The 14772-nt window shown below is 34.1% G+C and overlaps 1 protein-coding gene across 3 annotated transcripts in view; it reads left to right on the top strand.

Annotated features, from left to right (window-relative positions):
- LOC111426445 (pseudouridylate synthase RPUSD2-like) overlaps positions 1-14772 on the top strand; it is a 235226-nt gene that overhangs the window by 172863 nt on the left and 47591 nt on the right. The gene's annotated exons all lie outside the window — the stretch shown is intronic.

Genomic DNA, 14772 nt, shown 5'->3' with positions numbered 1-14772 from the left:
ATCGCCCTAGTTGTTGTTATCCTACACATTCTTCAATTAGTTCTATATTAAAGACTGTTCTGATTTTTTTTTCAATCTCTTTATTTTTATCTTTACTCCTCGTTGGTATTTAATTTGTGCTACGCTAATCTTGCTTTTATCTTTTTCCGATAATACCCTCGATTCGCATCTGTGCATCTGAGCAAGCTATACATACATTAAAAACATAAAAGAATAAAAAACCTCTTACTTGCCTTTTATTATTTTATTCGAAACTTTCGAGGTACAAACCTCATCCTTAGTCGAATTAAAAGAAATCAAAATAGTCACAAAAATAGTTATATAAAATTGTTAAATTGAAAATAATAAATCAACTTACTAATAAATTTCCTTAAAAATATTCTAAAAACTTATAATCAAATTTGTGTAGCTAGAAAGCTCGAAATATAAAATGTGGATGTTGTTAAATACATATTTTTTTACGTTTTAAAAATGTTAACATTAAAATTAGACGCACTACAAAATAAAATAAACATACACTAATTTGAATGCGTTATACGGACTGACATAACATGATCAAAAATAGGAAAACTCGCCCACGAAACAAGAAAAACAAGAAAAATTTCAAATTAAAATTCTTTAAAAAAGTAAAAATCGGGCTTTGAAATAATTGCAGTTGATCATTTAGAAGATTGATGTTATTATCTTTTTTATGTTTTATAATTTCAAGAATTTCTATGAGATCCAGTTTGTAACTTTTTCCACATTTGTGAAGTAATTTTATTTCATTATAATTAAAAAATCCGAATAAAATAATAAAAAAGCAAGTAAGAGTAACATGGATAATGTAAATAAGGCTATATATTAACTTATAAACTTATTCTATTGTTTAATTCTACATCCTATCTCCCAGTTAGTTTTATATCAATCTCTAAACGTTGGAAACTGTTAACCTGATTTGCTAGCTCTCCTTCTACTCGTATTTTCAATTAAGCTCATTTCATTTCTGGATAAAACTTTATTCCATATATTAATTATCCAAGTCATTAATTAACAATAAGACATTATCTGAAACATTATTTCTTTCTAAATTTGATTATCTTACATACATTGGTTGTACTAGTTTCTGTATCTGTGTGATCAATTCTTCTATCAAGGTTATTTACTGATGGTACGCTTTTTTCGGATACCATATTTTTCTTATTACTCCGTTTCTCGTTCTCTTGTATAAATATTTAGATGCTCTAATTAATTTCGGGTATCAAAGGCCTTTTCCATTTCTAAAATCGTTATATATTCTGTTTCTTGTCAAAATTCTATCAATGGTTTCTTTTATTACAAATATCTGGGCTGTAGTGCATTTCTTGTTCCGGAATCCACTTTGTGTATTTGATAGTAATAGTTCAATTTGTTTTCTAAATGCTTTTTCTGTTATTTTTTCAAAACTTTTTAACAATATACCTATAGTTCTTGCAGTCTTTCTTATCATTTTTTTGCCACTCTTTTGCCAATTGCTCTTCTTTCTATACTTTGTTGCAGATCTATAAAAATAGTAGAATTCTTTCTTTTTCCATGTTTTTGACCATTTCAGTTGTTATATCTTCAGTTGTTTTATCGCATCTATTACTTCTTCTCTTATTATTTCTTGCTCAACATTTATTTTTATTTGCTTTCCCTGCCGTGTCCTCTGAGATTTTGTAGGACTTTGCGGAACAGTTTTTGATTACTTTTCCTATCGTTCTCTAATTCGCATGCATCATAATTGGTGAAAATATAATATTTTTCTGTTATATTGTTATTGAAATACAATAACTAATTCAACAATGAAAAAATAAACTACTAAAAATTACTCAAGAATGAGAACCTCCATCATCTTGAAGCAGGAACGGAATCACAATTAAGAAACTGACACTTGGAGGGCATCTCAATCTGCTCATCCACAGTAAAATACACCCTGTACATGCAGAGATATGCAGTAGACTACAAAACTTACTTGATATGCACAAAAAGGGCTATCAAGGGGCTGTCACTAATTAGCACATGAAGTAATAAAAATCAATTAAATTTTCGTGCCAAAAAATTGCAATACTTCGAAAAAGATGAGTCGCCAAATTGGAATCTTAACAAAACAAGTGGATGTATGCAAAAAGTCGGTACTAGAAACATCATATCCATGCATAAAGAATTGCAAGTTTTTATATGGTTTTTCCCTGTGAAACAGACAATCTGTAACAGGAAAGTTAAAAACTGCATCACAAGGTAAATGCTGTTTGGTGAGTAAACGTTATTTCTTCGATTTTAACCCATCCCTAGAATCGCTAGAAGACCGCAGTTTAATTAATTGTTTGAAACTTTGAACTTTGAAAGAGGGCGAATGGCCTGCATGAGGCAGGTATTCCATTTCGTGAAATTGGTCGAAGATTGAATCGAAACCCTTCAGCAGTGCTTCGAGCATGGACTGCATGGTCTGGAAGCGGACATCCTCGAACGACTCACGAACATGAAAATCGACACCTTAGACAAATGAGTCTTAGAGACAGATTTCGTTCTTCGGCTGCAATTGGTGTTGACTGGATGAGAGATGTTTATGACGTCTTCCTTTGACGCAACTTCATAAAAAAGCCAGACTTTATGGTGCCAAGAAAGACAACGTTAGATCGATAAATGGCATCACATAAAGTTTAGCAACGAATCCCGGTTCTGTTTGTGGCAAAATGATTGACAGGTAATGGTAAGAAGATTCGGTGGCGAGCGGCGCAGTTTAGATTTTGCCCTTCGAGGTTGTCATCCCTGTCAGTTTTAATACACACCGATACATCCACGAGGTTTTACAGCACGTTGTCATACCCAGGCTAAACGAAAATCTTGACATCATGTTCCAGCAGGATAACACCCGACCTCATATCGTCCATATATGTCAGAACTTCCTACACGAAGAAGTAGTAGAAATTCTTCCCTGGCCTGATCGCTCTTCGGATTTAAACCCGATCGAGCATGTGTGGGATACGATGGGTCACAAGATACCATTGATCATCTCATTCAGAGCATGTCTCGTAGAGTTAGACAGTGCATAAACAATCATGGGGATGTAACATTTTATTGACATACATTGTTGGTATATTTTTTTCAATTATTAATAAGTTTCTTATCAATTTCTTATTCCTCAGTCAATTTCCAAGCATTATTGTACCCAAAAAGGCCTAATTCGTGAAATCTTCGCTTGCCTCTTTCGAGATTTTCTATTTTATAAAGGTCATCATTATATTATATTTACTGACGTTTCTTTGGCCTTTGTTTGAAGTTATATAAAAGAAATTTAAAAATGTATTTCTGGAAAATTTTTAAGAATCTTAATTGGTTTACCAAGAACGACGTTGAGCAGGTAAAATTATTTTATCTTACCTAACATATTAAAAATATTAAAGAAATCCATTTTAACCTATCTTTCGGACGAATTTCCTTAGAAATCTTGCAAAGATGATTTAACCTGTTCTTATCACATTCAAATCAAGTCAAACGCCGTTTAGGGATCTCATTGTTCCCTTCCTGTTCGTAGAGAATGAGCATTCAACCCTTGTCAAGGTTCTGTTTAAGGGTTTTAGCCCTCGAGATTGAAAGGGTCGCAAGGAAGGAACCGAATAATTGACCTTTTAAAATTTGCAATCCTCCAAGTCGACCGCGGAATTAGTTATCGATTGAGAAAATTAATGAATGATTATATATTGGGGTACCTTGGAATTTAAAGTAACGTTGAAACAATTTTTTTTCTTTGAATAAATTTAATGGCAGACAGAAAATATTCTGTGGCTGTGATGTATTGATTTTCCTATGAATAAATACATCCCATTCTCCCAGGAAACACTTCTGAAAGCGAAGAAAATGTCAGCAGGGTTCTCGATTCAACGGGAAAATGTCACCAAGAAAAAAAAGTGTCGGGTGAAGTGATTTACGTCTTTAACAATAGGGTTTTCGTGAGAATCATGGTCGATACTATACCATGCGGTTTTATATCCCAACATTTGTATCCAATTTATCAAATCGCTTCCTTTACGCCTTATCTCGTTTAACTCGACAATGCTTTTTGTTAAAAGCGAAATAAAAAGTGTTAGAAAGTTCAATACGTATTCAACAAGTAAGGATAACGACGAAAGAGTACGGTTTGACGTCGACGCCGGAGAAAGGAAGAACTAATAAAATAGTTACAAAGAGGAAAATTTTTAACGGACTCCGAACCGCGCTTCCTAAATATTCATGAACGACTTTTAGAACGAACTTTTTATTCTCGAACTGCAGCGAATTGTTGAAGCATTTGATTACTTAAAAAACAATAAGAACGAAATAAATATTGGAATTGCTGGTAGAAAACGAAAAAAGCAAGGGTGGTTTATTTTTTCGAAATCATTAGTGACTTGGCTCGCTCTACGAAGACAAATTGGAGTTAGGAGTTTTGGGGGTTAGGAACTTTACCGGGGTCGTACATAAAAACTTTCTTTTCTAACAACGTAACGGAACACGTACACTAATAATGTATAATCAATTCAAATACAACGATTTTTCCTTATCGTACAACCTCAATACGTCGATTTCAATAGGAAAACTTATATTGATGAAGCTTCTTGGATTTTTGCCAAAATTGGGAGGAGAAACAAGATTAGCATGTGCCCACCAAAAGATTTATTATGGCAATCTATCACAACGCGTAACTTCGAAAGATACCCGGAAAATATCAAGTTCGTAAAACGCGAACGCGTGTGTCAAAGAGAGGCTCGTTTTACGCTCATTCAACCGCGTTTAGTACCGTATTAAAAGCTATCCGAATGAATCCTTAAAAGTTGGGAGTGTCAGTAGCGTTGGTTAGGCCGTTAAATCCATCTAAATTAGCTTTTAACGAGTTTAATTTACCCTTTGGCTAGGTTTCACGTTTACGGTTTTGCTTTGATATTTCAATAACTCTTCGATGAGGCTGCTATATATTACTTTCGTGTTAGCTTTACCCCGGCCTATATCGGTTTATATTTAGATTTCATTTTGCTAAGTTCTTTCTAGAATGTAACTAACATGTATAGAATATTTTATGTTTAAGAATGGGTATTATTATTTATTTTGAATTATGTTAAGAGGATTTCTTTTATGTATTTTATGTTTTCTGTACGCAGTAGAAATGGTTGTGGTATATTTAAAGATGGGTCTTTAGAATTTTTACACGGTTATTCGCGACGATATGAAAATTTTATGGCGTCAGGATCCTTGTAGACGCAAAAAGGCCGCTTTTTCGCATATCCAAACGTAGTGGGTAAAACACATTTTACTGCGTCGTCCCTTCGTGTAATTGCCGGAGTTTTAAACGGCAAACCGCGAGGACCTGCACCACACGGCCGATAAATACGGACCGTTCTCGGACGGTAATTCCATTTTTAATACGGTGCCGCCGTTTTAGGAACAGCGCGCCTCGTAAATTCATTTATCTCGGGCAGTTATGCGTTGGGAAATTATGCTGAAAGCGCAAGCGCCCCTGAAGAATTTTGGAGTTATTTGCATATTACCATTACGGTACGGTAGGAAGGTAGTGTAGACGATTGTCCCAGTTCATTTGCATAACTCATTGAGTTTTGGATTTTTTGAGGAGGGACATTTATTATACTGTTTAAAAAAAATTTGTATAATAAAATCACAAAGAATCATCTTAAAATTGCTTTACCTAACTCGTAACGAACAACTTGATATTTTTCTTTCGTTTCGTGAGACCATGATTTACGTTGTTTGTAATAAATTTTCTGATTTCGAGTACTAGGCACGCGTGAGGCAGAGTTTGTGAGCACCGGAAATGATGATATATTGGGGTTAGTAAGGTGGGGTCTGCGTTGCTTGCTTACTAAGCGAAAGATATTTCGCTTCGTAGGTAACTGAAATGTCCTACTAGCAAAGAAAAAGCGCACAGAGAAACATTTCTAGTAAGCCAAAGCGAAACGATAAAAAAATATTAAACCGGCTGTAGGTATCCCTTTTGCGGTTTCAACTAACCTTTACGGATACATTTCAATCGATCCTTCGGCCGACGACGTCCAATCGCCCGTGTAACAGAAATTTTATGATGACGTATTTTGTGGGCTCCTTTTGGGAATAATAGTTTTCGTAGAAATGTTCCAGGGGTTATCCCTCGTTTTATTTTTGAAGCTCTTTGTGACTTTTTCTTTCGACTTTCGTATAAAAAGAACATTTACTAAATGATGTATAAAAAAAAGATCAATCTAGGTATTTTTGGGAATCCATCTTTTTAAATTTACTATGTTATGAAGAGAATATGGTTTTGTTCGGATTAAATCGGTCGTATTTATTACGATTTAGAGCCTCAGCCGTAAACAAGGCCTGCGGGTTGGACGGTCGTCATAATGAAAAAGGGCCCCAAAATTCGCATCGAGGCCGTAGAAGCGTAATGAAATAATCCCCCTCGCGCCGGCCCTGCATGCAACTGACAGCGTTGGATTTACGCATTTTGATATTGTCCGCGAACCGAGCGGCCGCTTTTACGCCAGAACGCGGCTAATTCGTCGACGGCTTTGTGATAGGTTGCCTACGAAATGCGAATTCGGATCGGTGATATGTTTGATAAACGCTAAAACTAACATTCGAAGTGGATTTCCCACTTAAAAAAAATTTTGAAATGAAATTTTATCAAAAAAATAAATCAATGCGCTGTTGTATCCTTGAACGTTTTCGTGAATGCAATGAGGTACTGGGTAGAGTACGTCAGAATGCAAATCAGGTGAACATCAGAGATCCCTGCAATGCAGTTGTCTTACGGCCCGTCAGATTATCGAATGGGATATTCGTACGTGGCAAAATCTGAATATGTTAACCTATTTGCGGATGCTACCGCTCTCGCCTCCGCTTTTGTTCGCATAAACAGTTCGTCGCGAAATATGGAAATGGGAACCTCTCCATTATGCTACCGAGCCAACCGACGACGTAAGCCTGTCGTCGGAAAAATAATTAAAACGCCCCCTTTACCCTTACCAGGGTATAAACCTCATACCTCTTTGAAATTTTTCTATTACGCTTAGTATCGCGTGACTTATTAAGAATCATCTATCATCGTCAAGAAAGAAAGAAAAAAGAAACTACCTTCATAGTGAAAATAAATATCGAGGAAAAAATTGATATATCCTAATAGAAAATTCACGGTGTGAGTTCGACCTCGGGGGCTTCCCAGGTCGGATGGAAAATTCATGGGGAAGCGACAAGCCCAAAGTCTCGGGCATCGCCGATATCTAGGGAACAGAACTTTGGCAATCTTTAGGAGACTCCCGCTTCACGGAGAGTTCATCATAATCTTGTATAATATTCATGGGCTTTGAATTCGTAAATTCTCTCTAATAAGACCCATAACCGGGTATAACGTCAAGTCTACGTGTACATACATACTAAAGTTACTTAGGATGAGAATTATTATACAGGATCTTTACTCAAGGCATAAAAGAATAATGTGCTGCTTATCACAACCAATGTTGTATATTTATACATGACCAATAGGTATACATAGAAGTTTGTATTTAAAATTAAATTGAATACAGTAATACCCCGACTTACGTATTTGTCCGTTATATTTTTTGTCGGGTATTCCCCTGTTTCGCTCAATAGCGGATTGAATCATAAAATTTTCTAGCTCCGTCAGTTTATGCGAGATCTTTGTAGAGAGTTGATTAATATCTATTATAAAACGCGATTTTAAGTGTTTTAGAATAACGTAAGTATTTTATTATGTTATACATACTGCATACGTAAATATTAGTTGAAAAATTAACTTTTTTTCTTTCATATTAATTATTCGTTTCTTCGAATTTTCCAAAAAAACGCAAAACCTTAACATTAGAAATAAAGCAAACATGTGAATTAGCAACAAATACAATTTATCCTATACTACTGTGTATACAACAATAAAAGACAAATGCAAAAATGCTCAGCCGTTAACTTCTAATATAATTCGTAAACGACATAGTTTGATAGCGGAAATGGAATCTTTACTTAAAGTATGGTGCGAAAACCAAGTAAAAGTCAAGAATTGTCCAGTTGACCAAAATACTATATGCAATCAAGCCAAACAGATTTTCGAAGAACTAAAGATATGGTTGGTGACGAAGCAAAAGATGAAACCTTTTTAGCCAGCAACGCTTGGTTTTGTCGTTTTAAAAAAGATGCGACTGGCACAATATTGCACAGAGTGGAGAAGCAGCAAGTGCAGATAAAGTCGCTGCATCTACTTTTCGTAGCAAATTAAAGAATATAATACAAGAAAGCGGCTATAGTTCACCGACTATATTCAATGTAGACGAAACGGGCCTTTTCTGGAAGAAAATGTCGCAAAGAACTTTTATTGCACGCGATGAAAAGGTGTTTCCAGCATTTAAAGCAGCAAAAGACCGATTAACGCTTATGCTCGGTGGAAACGCTGCTGGCGATTGTAAATTGAAACCATTATTGGTGTATCGATCTGAACACCCCAGAGCCCTAAAAAATAAATCCAAATCAGGATTACCAGTAATTTAACCGAAAAGCTTGGGTTACTGCTTCTTTATTTGAAGACTGGTTTCGGAATCACTTTGTCCCGGAAGTTGAACGGTACTATTCCTCTGAAAACATCGCATTTAATGTGATATTAATTATTGATAACGCAACTGGACACTCGGCAGCTAACCTTATCAACTATGATTCTTGCGTGAAAGTAATGTTTTTGCCCCCAAATACGATTAGTTTACTTCAACCTATGGATCAAGGTGTTATAAAAACATTTAAAGCTTATTACACTCGACGATCATTCGCAAAATTAACAGAAGGGCTTAATTGCATACAAAATGATATAAAGGTTTTAGAAGAACAGATAATAATGGAGAACGCATTATGACAGTAAACAGAAGAATAGAACAATCAATTGTCTGCTGTCAAGAAATTCTACGTGAGAAGAAAAAGAATTTATGTCGCCAAACTACCATCACTAGTTTTATAAAACCGTCCAATTTAAATGACTAAATCTAAATAAATTAGTCTACAAAACATAAATAAAATATTAATTTTTTTCTGGTTTGTTTCATACTGTTATTAGAATGCATAAATAAATTTGATTTAGAATGTTTCCAGTTTACCTTTTGTTGTACATAAATTTTGCTTCAACCTATCCAGATACTCGACTTACATAATTTTCGACTTATGTAATCCTACCTGGTCCCACCTATTACGTAACTTCGGGGTATTACTGTATTGAATAATAGAAGTTTGTGGTTTTATCTTCTTATCCCCTAATAACTCGAAATTGAAAGAAGATTATTTTCCATCGCATTAATTTATATTTCCGTTCTTTTAAAGATCAAAGCCATAAGAATAGTGATAACTCTTAAAACTGTAAAGTTACTTCCCGTAAAAATATGGTCTAAATTGATTAACGGCGTAGACAATAGCCAGTTCTTTTCTGATTACTTTGTAACTGATTCTTGATAGATGGGGAAATCCTATTAATTAAAAATTAGAATCATTATGGGCTGCCCCATAAGTCAAATTGTTACTATTTGTGCTATCAGGTCTTTGCCAGTCGATCGGGGCTCCCCTTTTAATTATATTAGTTCAACAGCTTCAAAAACCCACATCCAGTTCAGCATGGATAACAAACACAATAAATTCTTCTTTTTTCGGTTTGTTGATTACCAAGAAGGGCAGGAATGAATGTCCTCTTAGTACAAAGTTATGTGTTAATAAGAGCCATCGACAGCCTTATCTTCGAATGATTTTTGTTTTGCCCTGAGCAAGTGTACTAAATATGTTGAGCTTCTCAATGCATTGTTTCATGTATATGTTACAGGGAAAGTCGATTCTGCAGTAAAACTTAACTCGACCGACGTAAAATCGACTCTTACTAGTCTTTTCAGTTGATGAAAAGTTGATTAAAAGCGAAAAGTGTTGAATTTTGATCAACATTTACTAGTCAGAGTTGACTATACCTAGGGAAAGTATACTCTCACTGTCTTGAGGTAGCAAAAGTTAACTTTTTACAAGAAAAGGGTCTACTAGCTAATAAAAACACAGAAAAAGACAAAACCTTTATTAATACATAAAGAGATAGAAATGTTTATAAAAAACTAATAAAAATGCAAAACATTTATAATACTTATAGATAGAAATGTTTATCATTTATTACAGCAAGGCAAAGGTTTGTGACACTTTGAGTTGTAAAGCACATCTTTCTTCTTACACATGCACTTCATGGATTTGCATTTAGTTTTGCAAAAGCATTTAAAAAATCTTTGTCCACTTCCAAGTGATTGTTAAAGTGCAACGGTCCTCACAGCTATTGTTTTATCCATAGGAACTTAATTTTCTTAAGGTAAGCCATGTCTCGAGAGAATACGGGGAGCTTTTTATACCACTATGCAATGCACTGTTTTTCATAAATTGAATAAACTTTAAGCTTTCACTCCAGTTTGATGTTTTGTGATCTTGCATCCATTCCATATTCTCTATGTCCTGGTTGGCTCTTTTGACGCTACCTTGACTCTGACTATGTCGCGGTTTGTTGTGCACCATTTTGAAGTTCGGCCATGTATTAATCAGGCTGTCAATAATTGTATTAACAAATGCTCTGCCATTGTCTGACTGTAAAATACAAGGAACGCCAAACAAAGTAAATATATCAATGATATTATTACACACTTCGTTCGCAGTCTTTGATTTCAGTAGTCTTAGCACAACAAACTTTGTTAAATGGTCTTGGTACACCATTATAAACTTGAAGTTTTCATCATGTTGCAACTGAAAGTCAATCAAGTTCACTTGACAACGTGAATTCATTTTCTTGAATAACAAAGGCTTTACAACTTTCTTATGTTTCAATTTTTGAACACAAGGTTCGCACAAGCTGAAAAATACTAAAATGTCCTTTGTTCTCGATCTCTTCCTTCATGTCCAATGGATATATGCGCATCATTAAGAACTCCAAACAACTCTTCATCAAAAACATAATACCTTATTATGCTGTCGTGGTCTGTGACAGGGTGTATTAATTTTGTGATACCCTTTAATTCAATAATGTCATATCGTCTTAAAAGCCTGATATCGTTACTTTCTGTAGATTTTTCACTTTTTGAATGTAGCCATCATATTTAAATTTGGTCAATGTCAGTGAATTAACCTTGAAAGTCGAGCGGTCTTGCTGCAGTTTTTCACCAAACAGTTCTACCGTGGAGTCTGACATAATGACTCTTACTAACAATCGACTTTCCCTGTAACACATACATATAAGTCATATAAGGTAGATATAGTAAAAGTATGATCTGTCATCCTTTAAATTGTGTATACAAAATTCATTGATTGTTAGCTGTGTTCTATACAATACATCTTGCACAGGAATATGTGGTAGATGTAGATTTTGCATGAAGTCAAAAATTGAGAACAAGTCAATTATCTTGGTTTTTACATTTTTCAGTAAGTTCTTTTAAAGTAATATAAAACAAGAAAATGTATTTCAGCTTGTCTTGTATTCAAGCAAGAAAAATGTTTGATCATTAAGCTCAATCAACAAGCCTTGGTGAAGTGGTGAAGCATGCCATTGCTGCAAACAAGTGGTTACCTGTGATCATCATATAAGCGATCATTTCAGATCATTTATGGTATCTATGATCGGTTTTGTAATCTAAAATCACGCGTTGGCATACAACAAAATCACTTTGTCTTGTCTTTTGACCCATTTTGACATTTTATTTGCAGTTTAATTTTGTATATTTGTTGTTTAATTTCACTAATTGTTGTTGACGAATATCAGTATCCGTTTCACCTATGTTCCAAAAATGCACAACAAAACTTTCTTTCCGTGAATGTTTGGCTTTGCTGTTGATTTCGGTGGATGTCCTGGACACTATAGAATACAAAAAGTCCTTCTTTTCTGTCGTTCCAATAAAATGTCCCTTTTCTATATGCCATTCCGTCGATTGATTTGGAACCGATATTAATTCTTTCTGGATTTTGCCCATTCGATGTAACCGTAGTGAAGCGGGTAGAGTTACGGTCAACCTGTCGACATTCTTTGTGAATCAATTTTTGAACATCAAAATCTGCAATTTTGAAATCATTTACGACAAGTTCTTTCGGACAAGGAGTGATTGCCATAAACTTCTGCGACCATTTGATGAATGTGGGTGACAGTTTTTTGTAAGTTACACATGAAAAGTAAAGTCATAAAAAGAGACTTAATGATGCTTCAAAGATGAAAAATCCCAAAAGAAGGCGAGCTGGGCTATTTTATAATGATATATATGAGGACACTGAAGGATTATGGTATGGAGCAGGCACAATGTGTTTTTGAATAACTTAAGATGACAATAATAGAGATACCATAAAAGCAATTTGAGCGTCCCACAATAATTAATTTCTTTTGTCATCGTAGTTAGTTCATAAAAGATAGTTCTCTGCAGTTATTCTTGATTTTATTTATTATTCTTTATTTCTACCGATTTCGATGGATAATATACGTCATCTTCGGCAAACTGCTTCTTAGAATGGTCTAAAATTCAAATTAGATCAGTACACATTTATTTTTTTAATCATTCTTAACATATTTTCTTTGTATTTTAATGATCAATTACAATTATCTTAAATAATGCTTTTATAAAAAAGTTTTATATTTCCTCCTCTATAAAATTCGAACGCAAAAGGATCTTACAACGTTTTAGGTCTCTTGCTTACCCCACCCCTATCCGTGTCATCCCTATTTCTACGTTTCCGCTTTTTTTAACTAACTACTTTTTAACTCTTACCTCTTAAACCAAATCAAACAATTTTTGATGCATTCGTAAAAATATTAAAATAGGAAAAACATTTTTTATGTATCGCTGCCAACTTTATTTTAGTTGGTTAAGTTGTAAAATTGGTAAACATAACCTACATACATTTTTTTTCGCGCCAGCTCAAGAGTTGTTATAACCATGCATACATTTAAAGTTAAAAATGTTGTTACTGAATTTTCAAGTGTGTTTTCATAATTTAAAAATGTTTTTACTACACTCGGGTCTTGAGGTAAGTTTTAAATTTTATTTTTGATGTAGTTAAAGTAATTTAATAACCTAAACAATTTTTATAATCACAAGTTACTAGGTTACTTCTATTTTTCCTGAAGATGATACATTTTAGTGAAAACCGGTAGAAATAAAGAATGATAGAAATAAGATAACTATGAACAATTACGGTTATCGGGTAGTGATATAAGGAATTTTTAGAATAAAAGATTGGGAATGGATTGTTTATCGATACAAACTTGCTATCTTAATTATCGCTTAACGCTACCTTAAAATACATATTATTAATTGGGGTCAGCGCTTACGTTTGCAAATAAGTCTATTACACACTTCAGCCTCGAGTTATCTTTAACAACTTGAAGATTATATCGCCTCGGCAATAACTTCTGAACTTGTTAAAGATAAACTTTGCGTTCCTTGTTAAATAAATAATTATCTATATTTCGTTAAATCGTAAATGCAGGTTTGTGTATTATCTGATTTGGCTAAATACCAAAAGGGGTGACAGAAAATAATTGATGACCCATAATCGCTCTTTGTAGCCTTTTAATGAAACACACAAAAGATAAATTGACTTCCTCGAAAATGGGTTAACAACAACGGAAAACCGAAAGCCGTGCCTCCTCTATCGTTTTTGGAGAGGTAGAGAATTATTCGCGCGACGAACGCCTAAAACTGAAAAAAATGAGAAAACTTTACTCGTCGCTGACGTTCCCGTGATACATTGTTTTATAATGGAACGAAAAGCGCGAACTCTGACTCTCGGACTAACCCAGTATTTGTGTTTTGCCAGTTTCTGTCGCCAGATTGCGCAGCGTACTAGCCCGCATTTTTTTACTGAAACCAAGCGCAGCGTTTCCATTTTTTTGTCATGACATTCCATATTTTTTTAATATCAATGACCGTGTATGTCGCGGAGCTTTTTAAATTCCACGCGTATCGCATCAGTTTATAGTAGTAGTAAAAAAATAACTATCTAACGGCAAAAAATAATACAGGACTTGGTTTTAGTGATACACGTTTTATAAAGGGTAAAGATTTATTGGATTTATAAATGAAAATAATACAAAAATCTTAAGAGACGCACCGCTAAATCCGAATGTTTCTAGTTCTAGGTCTAGTGTTAGTAGTAATGCTAGTGTTAGTTCTAATTTTAGTTGTTATTCAACGTTAGATTGTTGTATATTTTTCATTCAACTAAAACTAGAATTAACACCAGACCTAGAATTAGAACCATTCTGGTTTTTTTAGAGTGTTTTTTTAGAGTTAATTTTATTCTATTATTTACTCTACTTATGGATAAACTCTATTAGAGATAATTTTGTCAATATACTCTAATAGATTACAGTTTCCTCTTGTAGATTTACGTTAAACATACCAGAGTTAAAATTTAACTCTTAACAGTGTTGAAAGTTACTCTAAATCCAGAAAAGCTCTAACAAGTTCACAACCTTTCTTGCTTGAACACGTGTTGATGTGACAACAAGGCGTGTTGTTGAAAATAAATGCATTCAAAGTGCAATTTCCTAGTAAAGAAGACTTAGCGCAAACTTAGCGCAAACGCAATTAGAGGCTGATTTTTATTTGGTATTAAAATCTGGATTTATTTTTTAGTTTAAGTTTTCTTGTTAGTAGTTTCAGTGTTTTGCATTAAAAATGACACCTGCATATGATTTCGTTTTATGATTTCAGTATGCTTACTTAAATATAGCGACTTGGTATATCTTAAGATAGCATAAAT

This window comes from Onthophagus taurus, chromosome 6 (genome assembly GCF_036711975.1).
Source record: "Onthophagus taurus isolate NC chromosome 6, IU_Otau_3.0, whole genome shotgun sequence".
NCBI classification, from domain to species: domain Eukaryota; kingdom Metazoa; phylum Arthropoda; class Insecta; order Coleoptera; family Scarabaeidae; genus Onthophagus; species Onthophagus taurus.
This window is presented reverse-complemented; position numbering and strand designations above follow the sequence as displayed.